At 32.7% G+C, this 18,640-nt stretch overlaps 1 protein-coding gene across 2 annotated transcripts in view; it reads right to left on the bottom strand.

Moving 5' to 3' along the window:
• LOC124540855 (thyroid receptor-interacting protein 11-like) overlaps positions 1–18,640 on the bottom strand; it is a 60,019-nt gene that overhangs the window by 12,451 nt on the left and 28,928 nt on the right. The window lies entirely within an intron of this gene.

Raw genomic sequence — 18,640 nt, 5'->3', positions numbered from 1 at the left:
CGCCCGCGGCTATGCTCGTGTTTTAGGGTGTTGGTTATGTGTTAGGCTAAAAAGTAGCTTATGTCCTTCTTAAAATTAATGTTTGCTTCATACCAAATTTTATAAAATTCCTTTCAGAGGTTTGGTCGTGAATTACAGACAGACAGATACGAGTTACTTTCACATTTAAAATATTAGTATAGATTACTATACCAATAACTGAAGTCACCTCACTTTTTATAATGAGTAACTGAAAAAACTATGCACATACACACATACGCATACATACCCACTACACTAAGCACTATGAACAGATTTTAGTATATAAGATTAGTACATAAATACCTACGCTGAGTATTTTCGTCTATTAACGTGAATGAATAATTGAATAATTTTTTTAGCTTTATATACCCCATCATTAAGAGACCTATGTTAGCGCGTTCAAACTCAAGCAAGCTCCAATGTATTTTCATGTGTTTAATTTGTGATTATAATCCTCATGATCAGTGGTAAAGGAAAACCTCCGAGGAAACATGTAAGCATGAAATTCAATGAAGTTCTGCCAAATTTGTATCCATTAACTCGCATTGAAGCAGCGTGCTGTAAAGAGAAGGCTTTAGCCCAGCAGTGAACTAGCTACAAGTTGTTACGTAAACGTTAACTTAAGAAAAATTTATAATCGAATAATTAGGTGTGAGAATATACACTTAAATGATTCACCAAAATTGACAAACCCACATTTCATTTTTTGCTTAAGGTTATGGTCAGGGAGGCTGAATCAAAATTTGTAAAATCATTGCATTAGGCTAAGTCATTGTTTCAAGTGACTATTCAAGGGAATTAAAGATGTAGGCGTAACGTACTATAATATCGGTAGGTTTTAAACAAAACATAAGTACTAGAAAGCAGTTCAAATGTTATATAGAAAGTATCAATGATTATTTTAGTAAGATCTTTATGATACGGTCTGGATACCACCCATTTATTGGTGCTATTTCGGTTGGAAATATTAGTGAACGAGGGTGGTAACGCTTTGTTGATGTACATATAAGAGAGATGTATATTTATTACAATGCTATCATCTACGACCATGTCTATGCTTGCTGGCAAATTGATATTTATATATCTGAACCAAAGGTATCGGTATTATAATACACAACAAGCGAAAATCCACCGTCGCCTTCCGGACTATGACATTCACATAATGAATGGCGCAAATTACCTCATGTCCTTGCGTTTCGTTCACTGTTGTGGAACAAATGTTTTATTTGACGTTACTTAACTAACTTACATGATCATTAATAAGACGATTCGTTGGTGGTTTTTTTTTAACGAAAAAATGACCAGATAGTTTTAAATATTTGAATTTGGAATGATTTCCATTGTGAATAGTTTATTGGTCCACTTTAGGGCCATTACGGATTCGTAAACCAGATCAGTAGACAGGATTATGCTTGTGCCCTTTCTGTGTGATAATCTAACGAGTTAAGCAGCATTGAGAACGTTTAAGGGCGTTTAAGATTCGAAATAGCTTATGTGTGCATATAAATTATATTGTTATAATAAAATAAATATTCATCAGATCTATGATTAGACGTTACCTGCGGCTTTTCTCGCGTAGAATATTTGCACACTCCTTACTGAGTGTCATGATATAATATTTTATATGTGTGCTTAACAGCCTGAGATATAAGTTTTATGCTTTTCTTAAAATGATAATTCTTTCATACAACCTCCCATCCTCGTTTTCAACCCTATACAACACTATTTTCCAACTCCAAAAAAGTAGCCTATGTCCTTTCTTAGATTTTCTTAGTACCAAATTTCATTTAAATTGGTCCAGTAGTCAAACACGCCCAAACAGCGAAACAGACAGACAGACAGAGTTATTTTCGCATTTATAATATTACTATGGATAATACCAATGTACAGATCCACCAACAAATAAGTTACAATGTAGCTTACTCTATTGCTCCAAATTCTCTTCATAAGTATATAAAAAAAGTAAAATAACAGCCTGTGCATTTCTCACTGCTGAGATAAGGCCTACTCTTCCATTAAGGAGAGGGTTTGGAACATATTCCACCACACTGTTCTAATGCGAGTTGGTGGAATTCACATATGGCAGAATTTTGATGAAATTAGACACATGCAGGTTTCTTCACGATGTTTTCCTTCACCGTCGAGCACGAGATGAATTATAAACACAAATTAAGCACATATATATAGTGGTGCTTGCCTGGGTTTGAACCCGCAATCATTGGTTAAGATGCACGCGTTCTAACCCCAGGGCCATCTCGGCAGGCGGCTCATAAGTATAGGAGAAATCAATTGGATAATCCGAAATAATTTTGTATCCTTTACCGTATTCGAAACTGGTAGAAAATATTATTCATATCCAGATCCAACCTACTTAGACGGTTTAGCACAATACCCTTACTTCAAATAAAAGTAAACTTTGAACATTATATTTTCTATATTAAGTACGAGCTAAATACATACCTACTTCAATGTAGTACTATTTGTTTAAACTAGTTTTATATATACGGCGTAAAAATAGATAAACGCGTTTATAACGAGTTGGCATTAACGTTCTAGCAAAAACTTTATTCTTGTCACTCGGTGTCGTCAAATAGATTACATTATATACGAAGTTTAAAGTTAAGGGAATATTTGGACTAAATATACAGGCGGTACCAGCCAATCACCTGTAACACTGAAAAAAATTACACTTTGCCGTACTATGTTCCGGTAGTAAGGATGAGTTAATCTAGTGTTAAAACAGGCACAAGGAACATAACATCTTATAATTCGTGGCCAGTTATTGCCAGTGTTATTATGGTGACCATTTAACACTATTCCGTTGGCAACTATCTTTCAACAAAACATTTTAATAATCAATAGGCTTTTACATGCACTTTTGAATCGTTAACAAACTGTATTAAACGAAGCGACAACCAGTGCGGAATGTAGATTCCACCGAGAAGAACTTGCAAGAAACGCAGTAGTCACACTTTATCAACATTTAAAAATACAATGTCATGTTTGTTAAATGCAATTATAAATGTATGTGGTGTATCCTACCTGGAAGTCAACAGGTATTAATCTTGTATCGAATAATATGCCTTTTTTATCAATGTAATTTTAACAAACGATTTGAATTAAGGAAGTGGAAAAGTTAAAAATGTCTGCGGGATTATATTATAGAAACACAGGCACAAAATTATCGTACATTAATAAATTCTATTTTCTTTTTCGGTCTTATTTCTTACATTAGTCATCTCATACACACATATAATTCAGTCTTTGTGAGAGAATCTTACTAACTTTATCCCACTATAGAGAGGAATTTCGTCCGGGCAGAATTTCTGGTTTTCTTATATTATTACAAGAACAGTATAACAATTATACGATAATTGTATTTAGCGCTGCCTCCCGCCAAAAAGTAAACGAATTTAAAAGCCACCTGACAGCTTGACGTATAACGTTCGGAAAGTCACACTAACTATATTTTAATAAAATATATCCTTCAATGAATTAATAAAAATAGTAATTTTGATTAGATTCTAGTTAAGCGGTTAACACGGAGTAACGGTCACCACACTATTTGAACAGCGCGGGCATTAAGATTACGTTATCTGCTATCAGCGGTTATCAGTATGACCGCTGGGTAAACTCAACTTAGGTGTAGTAATATTGTATAGCTGAAAGCCTTATTTGCACTAGATATATGTAGATAAGTTACATTTATCCATTAACTGTATAAATTTAACCACAATATACGTCTAATATTTACAGACAGACAGGCTCCAGTTACAAATATTTATATGTCAAAATTTAGATATGTCAAAATTTTGCGCGTTCCAAAATTATGCAGTTTTTCATTCCAACACATTTGATTGTGCAAAATGGACCCAGAAGGCTGTTAATTCGGACTCGATATCGCCATGTCGAGCTTACCCTACACTGTTCTTCAAGATACGACGAAGGTAATAGTTTCGACATTTTTCATATACAACCAAATTTTAAAATTTAATTTGTCAATATCAAAATTATCGAATCATCTTTTTTCAGGAACATCTCTGGTTTTCACAAAAACTTGTATCAAATCCACACACTAATATTATATTCTAATATTACTAGTGTTCTAGAAATCTCTAAACGATCAATATAATTTGTACAAAATCCTGGGGCACTTCACCGTTGATCCAGGATTCTAATCATCAGCCAATACCCAATGAGCGTCTGGGTTTTGCACAATAAGAGACTATCTAGCAGTGGGACATTTCCAGGAGATTTTCTTACCAATTATGGCTTAATTTTGCTTGCAGCAATGGTACTGATAGTTTTGCAACAATACCTTGACTTTTCGATATTATGCTTTCTATAATGAGTTTATTATTTAAGCAATATTATTAAGTGTTCATAAACGTTACCGAGACCTGGGCGTTCAGGTCATTTGCCTCGTAAATCAGGAACCAGGCTTGATCTAGGCACAGTTAGGCCATTCTACGGGCATTTTATAGGCCATTGTTGACGCACGGATTTCTTATTGTGCTTCAGTGCCTACGTTGAAATAATAACAGAGGAAAACTATGGACAGATTTCTTTTAACGTTTAATATTAGTTTTGTGATATCATCCTTATCAAATCTTTGCGAATTTCTTACATATGTGTAACAGATGCATAGATTATTATTATTACATGACACTAGACCCCCGCCCCTGTAACCGTTCCCTTAGGTTATACGCGATATAATTTGTACCCATTCCGAATAAACATATAAACAGACCTAACGCATAATAAATGTAACTTGACACTATGATATAAAGATCTGAGCCAATTCATTCGCCTGCAAATTTAATTTGAGTGAGTTTTAAGGCTCACGTTTCTCAAATCCCAAAAACTTATATGATCATATTATTTGTCTTTAAATACTAAAAATTACTTTGAACGTATTGCTATAGCAGTTTCGCAGATATTTTTATGTATAGGCTCGACATTGCAATGCAAAACTATCCTCGATAATTTTAGGTTAGAGAGATAAATAAGTATATAAGAGATTTTTTTGAAAAATAAACGTATTCCAGAAATATCTAGAAATCATATGTATTTAGCATTTGTACCAAAATCAACATAATTCCTATTCCGTCTAATAAGTAGTAAAATTGAACCTATTATATTTGGTCTGGTCTCGATTAAGAATGTCCATTATACATAAGTCATGTTTAAAAACGAATAATTAAATCTAAATTAATATTTCTAATAAAGAGAATCAACTTTATAGTATACAGAATATAAGCTGACGGTGTCAGACAGGAGATTAAAAAATCGCGTAGGAATTTAGATATGAAGTTATATAATGGTACATGACGACGACGACGAAGAACATGACTTTATTTATATACATGAACTAGTTATCGTCCGCGGTATCTCTCGCATTTTAGGTGTTCGTTATTATATGTTAGACAAAAAAGTAGCCTATGTCCTTTCTTTTGGAGTTTAAGTTTGCTTCTCACCAAATTTCATGAAATTCGGTTCATTGGTTTGGTCGCGAATTATTGACAGACAGACAGATAGACAGAGTCACTTCCACATTTAGAATATTAATATAGATATGAACCTAACAAATAGATGTGGGAAAACGCTTATAATCAGAATTCTATATTCAAATAATCTTACAGGTATAGTGTCAGCCGATTTTTATCCCAGTGATTATGGAACGATAGCTGCACATAGTAAATCGCTTATGGTATCATTTTGAAGAGCTCCAGACGAAGATATGCAGAAAAATAAAAAAAAATCTAGATTGCAACTAAAGAATTACGATTTAAGAATGATTTAATATTAGAGAGCGGAAAAAAGTACTGGCCGGTTAGAGAACGGTATTACGTATGAGAAAAAAAAATGAAAAGCATAAACGAAATTAAAGAAAATTGGTATCGAGAAACTCAGACCCAGTAGTCTTAATAAACAACGAACAGACTCTAAGACGTTTTTAATAATAGCTATCGTTACTTTCACTGTGATATTTGACCAAGCGTAACAATAAGATGGACAGGTTACTTTCGCATTATTATTGTTAATATAGTCTGATTCTTCTTATATTAACTGCCCTAAAATATCCCATCGTTGGGCAACGGAATGCTCTCTGTATAACGCTTCTTTAATTTCGATTCGAGATATATGTATGTCAGAATTGTATACGAAACTTTTTTAATTTTGTCGCGATATTTTTCTTTACCATGCTCACGTTAAAATTTTGGGGTGATAACCTAAATTTGACTCTGCAACTTTCATACACGATTATGCTCCTTTATTTACGATCCTAACTACTGGGTTAGAACATCAAATGGAAAAACAGCTCAGTAGCTATTTTAGTTAAAACATATAAGTTAACACCTTGAACCCTTAGACCGGTTCCGACGTAGTGTCGTCGTTAGAAGCTATAAAATTATCTATATTCGTAAACAGCAAGCGTCGAACGTTTAAACAGTAACAATTTGACACAGGTTGCATGCCGCCGTACTGGACAATGAGCTTTGCGCAACCACAAACGGTTGCTCGTCGATTATGGAGATTTTAAGAATCGGCGGGAACCCGGTCAAGGAGGAGGTCGGCTTAGTTAATTTCTCGCTTGACGTTTACACATTATTACATATTACTTCGCGTTAAGTACGCTCGTTCTACTTATTTTGTTATTCTATTATTTATATAATATCTTAGACCTTTTAAGTTATTTACTTAAAGATAACTTACAAAGTTATACTGCTTCGAGTTAACCATATTTGTAATTTTGTATACAAATACAACTACAATTCATTAATTATATTCTGATAGATAAACATACAAGTTGCTGAATTTCAAACGACATACGCCTGTTTAATTACGATGTATTTTCTATATGTCTACCCGAGGAGCATAAAGGGTTAAGTTACTTACTTACTATACAGAGTTAGAGCGTACCAAATGATGCTTGCGCTGAATATCCTATCCACTGATCTATTTTTGTTCTGAAAAACAAAGATTTTTCAGAACAAAATCTTGGCTCTAGACTTGAATGCTTGGTAAAGGATATTCGAAATATAAAATTAAATTAAAGATTAAGACCTAACAAATACCTAAGGATAATAATAGCATATGATCAAAGTACTAGGTTTTGAAATATCGCTTCTAGCCCCGACTAGTGAATTCAGTAATATTTTACGATCCTAGAAAACTTGACCCTAATGATGAAAATACCGAGTATATTGATGTTGCAGATTTATAGCGCAATAAAAATTAGCTCGTCACATATTCGTTTATATATTTACCTCGTCGGATACCTTGAAATGCCACGTAGATACGCAAATCTGGAGGATCTGTGAAAGTCCGAAGAGCACCTTCAGAGACTTCATCATCGATACAATGACTAAAAAATCATTCAAATCAATCGTTTTAATCAAATGATTCACGGCACACCAAATACTAAATAGCATTTGATATCACTCACAATTTGAAAACTAGCTTTTATTACGTTCTGTAAATTATATTACATCAACTATAAAGTTCTTTGTATGTGATTTTGGTTCATATGACATTTCACTTTTAACTATTCAAACGCAAATAACAAACACAACATCTGTTTTCTATCATTCATTATCAATAAACACATTTAGATCTAAATTAAATTTAATAATATCGTCACTTGTTTCTCTTAAAGCTTCTACAACATATTATTTTTAAATTATAGTTATAGGTCTAATGGTATGAGTATTTTTTTCAATATCAGCTATAACAATAGTCAATCGTTCACTGGCAGCTGCGAACTGGCCATGCTAAGTTTTCAAAACATGTACTATTGTGTTAGTAGCGCTGTGTTGTGACTAGTTTCGAGATGAAGATCGAATTGAATAATTGTATTGTCTCATTATGCCGTAACCGTTGACATAAATATTATTAAAATAACATACGAATGAGGCATCGCGTTTGAATGCGTTTTATATTTTCAAACTTTGGACTTTACTAATAAACAAATGCATTAAAATGGAACGGAATTACGTTATATATGTATATTAATCAATACAAGATTATACCGACGATAAAAAATCTTAGAATTAATACATGTTGACTTCCAGGCAGGATATATTACATACATATATAATTGTATTTAACTAACATGACTGTATGTTTAAAAATGAGTAACTACTGTTACTACTGCTTGTCCTTCTCCGTAGAATCTATTTTCCGAACCGGTGGTAGTTGCACTTAATATAGTTTTTAAATGACGATACAAAAGTGCTCGTAAAAGCCTATTCGAATGAATTATATTTTGATTTTGTTCGTATTGCCTTAATTTTTTATCGTATATGTAGGGAAACTGGCAAACAAACCATCGGAAGATAAATGTTTACTATCGCCCTTATTTTGCGAACGCACTTTCAAAACGAATATATTATGTGCCTGTAAACAGAAAAATACTAAATATTCCTATTTGGAGGTAGAATGTATCTACTAGATGCTATTTACCGAGTACCTAAATTAATGAGACCTACCTAGACAGGTAATAGGCCTGTTGATATTATGTTTATAGCTGTTGGATTCAAATGTTCAGTATTTGATTCTCTAGAATAATTTCCTCTTAAACAAAAAAAAATACACTAACTGTCAAATCTAATTTAATGAGTCAAATGTTTACTATGCAATACAAGTTCAGAAAAAAACACAACTATTGAACCTACCAATTAATCAATCTATAATATCATCGACGAATCTTAAAAAAAGGTTTCATATGCAGGTCATCACAGCCTAGCAATTATTATAAGTTGATTATGAAATGTTGATTTATCTTCGAAGTTTCATTGAATCGCTCAAGTGGTACTGATAAGACTTCTCTGGAAACACGTAATTTTACATTCTTCGACATTAATTAACCTTATAATCATGAACCTTCATCGGATATCGAATTACCGGATAATATTTCATTTAAATCGGTTCAACGATTTTTTTAAGGGCAATTGTTATAATCATTATAACATAATAAGTTAATGAGAGCTTTATAATTAAAATAAAACCAGTTTTAACTGATTTGAATCGCGTATATTAATTATTTTTAACATCCCGATTTTTTATTTCAATGTGTAATAATCGCAAAAATTTAAGACAGCTTTATAATTATAATCAAAATCAAGATACACCTAATTCCAATAGCTTGTTCCTCAATGTGCTTTTACAGTATTTTATCTTATTATATGAAATGAGTAATTTCTGTTCGGTTCGGAATATAATGTTGCAAGTGGTATTTAATTTGTTCTCATTAAAATCACTTGCAAACGTAAATTAATATCAGATGACATATCTCTCTTTCCGCCATCAGTGATTTAAGATTTGAAAGAAGAAGACGAAGCATATTTGTAATGTTATATTGCAGGGTATATTTATCATTTAACTATATTATAAAAGAAGTAAATAGATGTTTCCAACATAAGCAAACAGTGCTCTTCTGTAAAGAATAGGAATTCCAATTTGCGTGGTAGAATGCTTATTTTACCAGCCAACTCCAGATTCATTTGTTTTATAAATAAATAATAATTCTCCTATAGAGTTAAGTACCATTAGTAAACTGCGTCAGCGAGTACATCTCCAACAAACTTACATGCCTTAACTTAACTTAATTTATTGGGAGTTCCTCAGGGTCTCACATTTGAACCCGGAATATACATATAATAAAACTCGAACGACTTATCTGCACAGATAGTCATTAAAGATAATCAAATAGAATCAATTTCACATGACTTAGCGTCCTTCACAATTGCAATAGCGTAACGAGTCGCGTGCGAAGCTAATGACAAAGAAAAATCAACTATAACAACGTACAAAACGATTCAAATTTCCAAGGAGGATTGGAACATGTCAACGATTTTAAAAATAAAACAACATTTATCTTTAATAACTCAGATATAGAGTGCATTTTTGATTGCATGCACTGTTATCCAGTTACCAGTAAATATGACTTATTGTACTTCAAATGCAGTTGTAATAAAGGTCATTCTCATACGACGTGTTTTCCTATTGTAAGAAGAAACACTAAAAACCTCTAATGACACGTTTGAAGGACTTCTCAAAACCAAACGTATTAACTCTTTATCGTTGCTAAGTCATTCTAAATCGAATGTTAATAGTTTTAAGGCTCATATTCGATTGTTGGATTCAGAGTTATGATGTATGCAGATGATGCTACGCCTGGTCCATTCAGAATGCATGGGCCAATGTCACTTTGACGGTGTATGATTGACGGTTATTTGTTAGACAACGTATGCGTATGTAAAATTGTAAGAAGAATTTAATTTTATGAAAAAACCTGTCGTATCGATATAGGATTATTTTAGGTATGGCTTCATTAATATGTATATACATAGATATGACAGATATATATCGTACATCATCATGATACTTGTGAAATACACACAAATGATAGTTTATTATGGCAATTAAATCTGATAAAAGTAGTGTAACATTTTTAAGAAGAGAATTACGATAGCTTAAAAAACTTTTTCGTTCAATCGTATAATCACATAGTAACTGAAATGAATCATAATTCATCACGTAAGACATTATGGATGAACTATGGACTATGGTTAGACCATAGACTGCATTGTGACTAACTAACGCGACGATATAAAACCACAGTGTTGTTTCCCCAAATTTCTCAATAATTTCTAATAAAGGGCCAGCATATCCTTCAAAGCTTTAAAACCATTTTTATTCGCTTGCCTATAAACTGTCGAAGGTAACATAACAACATCGTGAGAAGATAAGGGAATTTAAGTTATTCTAATGCAGTTATGGTGTCCATCACGTAAAACATAAAAGAGTGGCGTGCGTGGCGGAAAACTGGCAAGTCGGTCATGGCGAAACGTACATATTTATGATCGCTTCGAATTATGATGAGTGGCCTTGGCAGCGTCATAAAATACCATAGATGCACAATGCATGTCCGTAATTTTGAACACGAGGATGTCCTATATAACTTTTATATGACTATTTTAGAAAATTTACCCATTCAGCTACAAATTATTCAGTTGAAGATTACTAAAGCTTAAGGTAATTGTAATAAGGTATTAAGTGCTCTTGATATTTAGAACAGTTATTATCTTAATAAAAATTAAAATATTTTACATTTGAGCACTTTTGAATCATCATTTTTCAAGATTTTTTGATGTTAACATATTTGGTACATAGATTTTACCGAAAATATTAAGAACTAAATCAATTGCGATCAAGTAATACGTACAATAACTCTGACAATAAAGAACACTGACGATTTAGTTTTAACGTCACTTAAATCCTGAGCTGAGGAATACGATACAAGATACAACTTAATATAGGCGTTGTAATACTGTTAGCACATAAGCTATACAAGGTTGTGATGATATTGTCAAAGGTGTCATGTCTATGCAAATATCAACTCTATAAATTGTATTCAAATGTGATAATTACCATCAACTACCAACCACTTACCGAAGTAGTATGTTTAATTATAAGAAGTGAAAATGTTAAATAAATTTTTAACGTAATTTGTATTGGTACAGCTAATCACGAATCTTTGAATGATCGAACCTTATCTTGTATTGCAATATTGTGATATGGTGAGTGACTCAGCGCGATTACAGGTAAATGAGACATAATAATACAATTTGATGGATTGCAGCTGTTCGCGTTGACAGGAAATTTGTAAGGAAACATCCTAGGATTATCGTCAATAGATACATCACTTTTAATTTTATATAGGTACGCAGAAGAGCCAAAAGTCTACCTGATGAAAAGTAGTCTACAGTGCCCATACATTGGCTCGGTAAGCAATATAGCATGACTTATTTCGCCAATGTGATACTAACCTTGGTGGCTAAAAAGTGCCGTGTGCTTGTACACTGGCTCACTTACCCTTCAAACCATTACAAACAATACCAAATATGGGACAAGTGGGTGCTACCTACATAGACGGGGTTGTACAACGTCTTACCATTAGCTCTATTGACGCTAACTCACTCACTAACAGCTCACTAGTACAGTCGGGGTAAGAAAAGCTTCGTCACTTTAAGATCTATTTTCGTGTGCTCGGTATGAACGATAATCTGCTTTACCGATCGAAAATGACATATTACGTCGCAATCATTATATGTTTAGATTCGAGAGGCACTAACAGTTTACGACTTGATAAAAGAATCAATTTGAAAACTGAAGGTTTGTACTCTGACTGTACAAAAGTTAAGTATAAAGTTCCTAATCATTACTTAAAGCGAAAAGAACAGTCAGGACCCTCAAAGGCCCATTAGTTCACTCAAATATTTCACAGACGTGAGTTCTATTAGCACACATCTAATATAAACGAAGGGACAATAGTCAACCACAATGTTGCATTGTTCGCACCGCAAATTCCTTTGACATCTATTCAGACCACACATTGTTTGAGTTTCGAGGCAACCGTGGTCAGACTTTTTGGATGGAGAATAGCCTAATCTAGTATATGGTAGTCAAAACACTCTTGTAATAGTTATTTTGACAAAGACAAAATAATATTATCATTACATAGTATAAAACAAAGTCATTTACCGCTGTCTGTCCTTATGTATGCTTAGATCTTTAAAATACACAACGGGTTTTGAAACAATTTTTTTAATAAATATAATAGAGAATGACTGAAAAACTGTGAATATTGTGAGACATTCTTCAGTACATTTAGTATCAACATTGCAACTGTGCGAAGCCGGGGCGGGATTGCTAGTATACAATATACAATAACTAAGTACTTTAATAAACAGATAAATCAATGTGTCCTTAAAAAGATAAAATTATTTTCCAATAATTCAATAATATTCCAAAATTTTTGGTAGTTTAGATATTGCAAATAAATTATTTGCACTCAACATTAATAGTGGTGTAGATAGGCTACACTTATTTAATTAAAAAATCTTTGCATCATTGGTTTTCAGTATTAAGTCAGGCATACTTTATGACATTGCAAAGCCTTCAGTTTGAGCGTCCAAAGTGATGTCCTTTTGAAATATCATACAAAAATGCGCAACGTCATAGGCCTAATTTGTTCTTCTAATTTCCCGCCATTAATGTCAAGTCAAGAACGTCAGCCTTGATAAACCGACGTCACTTCCACCGTTGGCCCTACACGATGGGACAGGGTACACCTCAGCTTCTTATGTTACAACTGACCTGATCGGCTTCTTAACCGCAGCTAAAGTACCAACTACTGGAACGAATAGAGTGAAAGTAGAAAATTTCAACAATGGAGCGTATCATATACCTATTCTTTGTTTTTTTTACATAGCAAATTTGGACTAGGCTCGATATACTTTTTAATTTATTTTAGGAGCACAAACGATCAAAGAGTTTAACATGCTTAGTATGATTACCTTTACCCATAAGACGCTGTTTGTTGTTGTTTCCAACAACGGGAAATAAGGTACTACGTGCCTTGGCTTACTTACCATTAAATATGAAATACTCTAATAAAATTATGGTACTGCCCAAAGAGACGTAGGTCTCATCATCAAACCCAAAATAAAAATATAAAATACATCTATATGGTAAGGGTGTTTTAACCACCAAGGATAATTGTTAGAACACCGTTGATCAAAGGGCCTGCTTTTTATTACGATAAACTTCGGCTAGACTACCTGTTTCTTGGTATTCCATAAGTGTCAAGTTATATTTTACAGTAAAGACCATTTATGTGCCTTTAACCCGTAAACTCTCGGATAATCTCTATGCAAAGTACCGATACGTATTTTTCGGTGCTTCAATATAAATGACATTGAGTAATGAGACGGTAGCTAGTTCAAAATTAATACAAACATACCATCAGCTCTCCTAACGTGTAGATATATGACTTTTGCATACAATATCGATCGTTCAACTTCGTCGCCGAGTACTGTGTAAACAAGCCCGTTGCCTAGCAACGCAGCTATGATGGCCGACATGTGGGAGCGGGATAGGTGTACAACACCCGCAGGAGTAAGCGAGAGCTATAGTTTGTTGAACGATAAAGCCTGCGCGGGCGCATAGTTCACGGTTTATTTGGTGTTAAGTTTTTATTGAGGAAATTATTACTTCCTACTCGCACTATTATGGCTCTAGTATTGGAATTAAAATTTGCATTTCCCAGGAGTCGTAAAACATGTTACAATAATGAGAAAATTTTATTCTCTGACCCAAGGTTTACTTCCAAGTTATAACGAATAATGTCAGCTCGTGCATTTCATAATGTAGAATAAAATCTACATGCTAACATTGAGTACAAAGTTCATACTTATATCACAATCCACAAAGATATACACCATCTTAAACAAAATTCAAATTGTTTGATTTAATCGTGAAATAATAATCAAATCTTCAGCAAAAAAAAAAGACGAAAAGGCAATTCAAAGTCCGGCATCAGCCCGTCAAAGGCCGAAAGTAAACAAAGTAAAAAAAAAACAGCACAGGCAAAAGGCCCACACGCAATACATTCTCACTTCCGAACGCACGAGTTATTCCGAAAACAAATAACGCCTCGCAAAATGACTGTACCGCTATAAAAAAATATTAAGGTCGAATAAATATTTTTTTATCTGTTACCATCCATGTGTTATGACGTTTAAAACTAATTAAAATTATATAGGGATGTGTTTAATTTTAATTACAGCATAAAAATATGTTTATATAACTGAACATTATTTTACTATATAGTTGTTTTAAATGGACAGATTATATAAAACCTCTTTTAAAATCATTAATGTCAAAGTGACAGTGACATTTCAGATATTACAAAAGGATACGTTTTAATCTGTGTACAATTGATATACAAAGTTTACCAATAGCTTTAGAACAATTAAAAGAAAAAAAAACAAATTGTAAATATTTCCCTACGGCGGTTACAAAACAGGCAGTTTACAAAAGAAAGATATAAGATAAAACGACAAGCAAGATTTCATCACACCGAGTATATTCAGAACGAACTTGCGACACTAAGGCGAACTATTTAAATTTATTTAAATCACAATAACTGCGTATTTACTTGGTAATAACGTAGATTCTGAAGAGTTAGCTTGCGAAACCGTGTACGCAAGAGGTTGTATGGATAAGTGATTTGTGCATGGCTTTATTTAATTCATACGAGTACTTTCTGATAGCCGAGTTCGAGCCAAAATGGCGGGCAAATTCTACTGAACTGCTGTTTAATATTTGTCTTGCACCCCAGGGAAACATCTTGTGGATGCCGACTACGTTATGTTTTCTAATAGTTCTATCTTGGTGGAATTGGTGCTCTTAGCCTTTTCTCGAACGAAGCGGAGACCTTATACCAGCTTTAACATTTTAGGATACCCAACAGGTCAATAAAAGGAAAACAGTAATAGTTATATTAAAAGAAGTGTGATCTAAAGCAACTCGCTTGTCTCGTGGTTAGGTTTAACGACCAAAAATCATGAAGTTTTTCTGTCAGAGATTTCTCACTAGCGTGGAATTCTCACACTTGCACATTAACATATCCTGTGTGCAATCGGCTAGTCAACGAAATCAAGAAACTTTGTATCCATATGATTCTAAAAACACATTAATTGAATTAAATATGTATATGCATCAGAATAATAAAAAATATTTACAATTTGAATATAGATAAAAATTAAAAGTATAAAAAAAAGATCCTCAAAAATGAATTTATACACAAAATTTTCCTATAGAATAATTGTACATGACATAAAAGCTCACGAGAATACATAATTATACTGACACAAAAATATAGTTCTATGTAGAAATTAATATATACAGAATAACTCACGACATGCCCAAATCATATGAAATTGTATAATGCAATCTACTGATCGATATGACATTTTGTATGTTTAGACTAGAAAAACATAATCTGTTCTTATTAATAACCTACCATTTTATTTGTAAAATATAAATCAAAGTAGAGCTTAGGAATACGGTTAAACAAAACAAAAATATGTTAATCTCAAACTATCTCAAAAGTCAAAACCCATTTTTATCAATACGTACATACTTTTTTTATAATTATGTCACCTATTTCAATTCCTCACACAATATATTTCATCTGTCATTCGAACAATTGCCACAGATAAAATATACAAAAACCAGAGACATCGAATGTCATGAAAACGAAATGACAAAAATCTTTGAAACGTGATTAAATGCTACAATATGTCAGATAATTACAACAAAGGCTGTTTAAATCACTGAATTAAACGACAATTACAATTAAAGCACGCACTATTTATTAGCTAAGTATTCTAAGCTTGACATTTCGTTCGAGCCATTTACTTGCCCCTATTTGAACATGTTTTACACTTAATATGACATCTAAATGACCTCCGGGCTGATTACGGTCATGGAAATAGATATGTTGACTGAAAAAAAAATGTCTTTTTTATTTTCATAGTATGGATGAAATAGATTTAAAAATGTAATTAGTGCCCATACCATGAATCAAAATAGTATAACTGTTCAAATAACTTTAAAAAATATAAAGAAAGAGGTCGTAATGGCAACTAAAAAAAATAAAATAGTAAAAACTCCCACCAGTTGACACTTGACAGGTGTTTAGACCCGCATTCTTTTTTTAAAATTATCATCAATGGCGTCGTATGCTAGTCACGTTCTGACGGTAACACCCATTAAAACAAGACCCGTAAACACACACGTAAGTTAAAAACAAACCACAAAACGCCGGTTCAATATATGTTGGTAGTTGACGAGAAACCCTGTGCTTTATTTCGTTCAGGACAAATTAACTGGCCGACAATGCGGGTAAGACGTAACAAGATGGCTTCTAGTATTATTTAGATGTTAGATTGTTAATCTTCGGTTACTGTTTGAATTTTAACGACCATTTTAAATGTATTTGATAAAACAACGGAACTGGATGTGAAATTGTATCAAGTGAAACAGAAGCTTGACGTACAACTTTTGCTCGTAGCAATCTCTTAGATCATAGAGGTTGTATAAGATTTGTAAAGAAAATGACCGGACGAGTTTAAGATCTTTAATCTTTACGCGAAGACGACATTTATTTATCAAAGCAATTAGAAATCATCTCTATATTGATCATAACTAAGAAAAACCTCATGAAAGACATGAGATCATATATCAGCTATATAATTTTATCAAAGATAGGGTTTTTATGTCATTATAACTAAAATTACGCGTTACCAATTTTCATTATTAAAACTTTGAAGAAAGATCTTTTTACGTTGATCTGTATAATACTACAGCCAAATTAATAAATATAATAATAACCAGAGCAAGTTACCTAAGTATAACGATTCAGCTATATGAATTCTTATTCTTCACTGCATAAATACTCTGTATACCAACTGTAACCCTTATTAGTTGATATATAATTTCTATTAATAATCAAGTCTCTTTTAAAATTAAATATACGTGTAAGATAATTATCTGGCTAAGGAATTCGAATGCCCTCCTTAGCCCAAGACATCCTGAGTTGACTCAACTGAGTCAATATTGATGTGTGCCTACAATGCAGAATGCTTTGTTGGACAATTCTCTACTAAATCTAAATAACTTGATATTTCAACAAAAGATCGTTATCTAAATGTTTATATGAAAACTACTAAACCAATATACATTAAACTTATATCAGGAGATGCATCACGTTTCGGTGAAGATTTAATATATAATATTATTATATAAGACGCTGCGTTTACTTACGTAGTAGCGGTAGTAGCTCAAGATCTCTTGTGATTTCTAACAAGACTATAAATTAGAAACCGAACTTGTTTTATGTAAATAGGTTTATCACAATAGTTTTTTATCCGATTACTATATTCTAGAAACGATTCGTTTTGCTTACGGTACAATTTCATCTATGAGATTTATCTTAAAACGCAACTATAGATATATTCAAATGTTTCGCTGTTAAAGATGAGGTGCAGGAAAGACTTTAAGGGCTCGTAATCTAAAATCGATCTGTTATTAATGTACTATTTTATCCTGCGTTAGACAAAAACCAAGTTGCCGAAAAATTATAATAACTTGGGTGTAATTATACTAATAATAATGAAATAATCGTTAAAATGCTTGATTTATGGCCCGTATTTATGGTCATAATCCATCACTGGTTACGACAAATGACCTACAGTACTTGGTACTTTAACATCCAAACTGCCTATTGCCAAAGGCTTAGGAAAAACGAAGATGTTATTGCTAATTGAGAATGAAAATTAATCGATTATTGATTTCTTAATTGAGGAAATACGAGATATGACTCACTGCAGAGAAAGGGGTGTTAATTTTTTTAAATGTCTTACGTCAACAGCTTCTAACATTAATTAGTAATTAAAGGTTTCATGAAATTAAAGAATATATATCCATACTAGTCGGCAACCGCGGATTCGCTCGCGTTTTAGGGGTTTGGTTGCCACGTGTTAGGCAAAAAAGTAGTCCTTACATGAAGTTAAAATTTGCTTCATACCAAATTTCATTCATATCGGTTTGGTAGTGAAAGAGCGTCATACAGACACAGTTACTTACACATTTATAATATTAGTATAGAAGTATAGATTGTATTACGAAAAACATGTTTGTCTTTTTGAGTATAATTTCTGAAAAAATATGTCCCAAAAAGCATCGAAAGATTTAGGTAACATTG

The sequence above is a fragment of the Vanessa cardui genome, chromosome 26 (genome assembly GCF_905220365.1).
Source record: "Vanessa cardui chromosome 26, ilVanCard2.1, whole genome shotgun sequence".
NCBI classification, from domain to species: Eukaryota; Metazoa; Arthropoda; class Insecta; order Lepidoptera; family Nymphalidae; genus Vanessa; species Vanessa cardui.
This window is presented reverse-complemented; position numbering and strand designations above follow the sequence as displayed.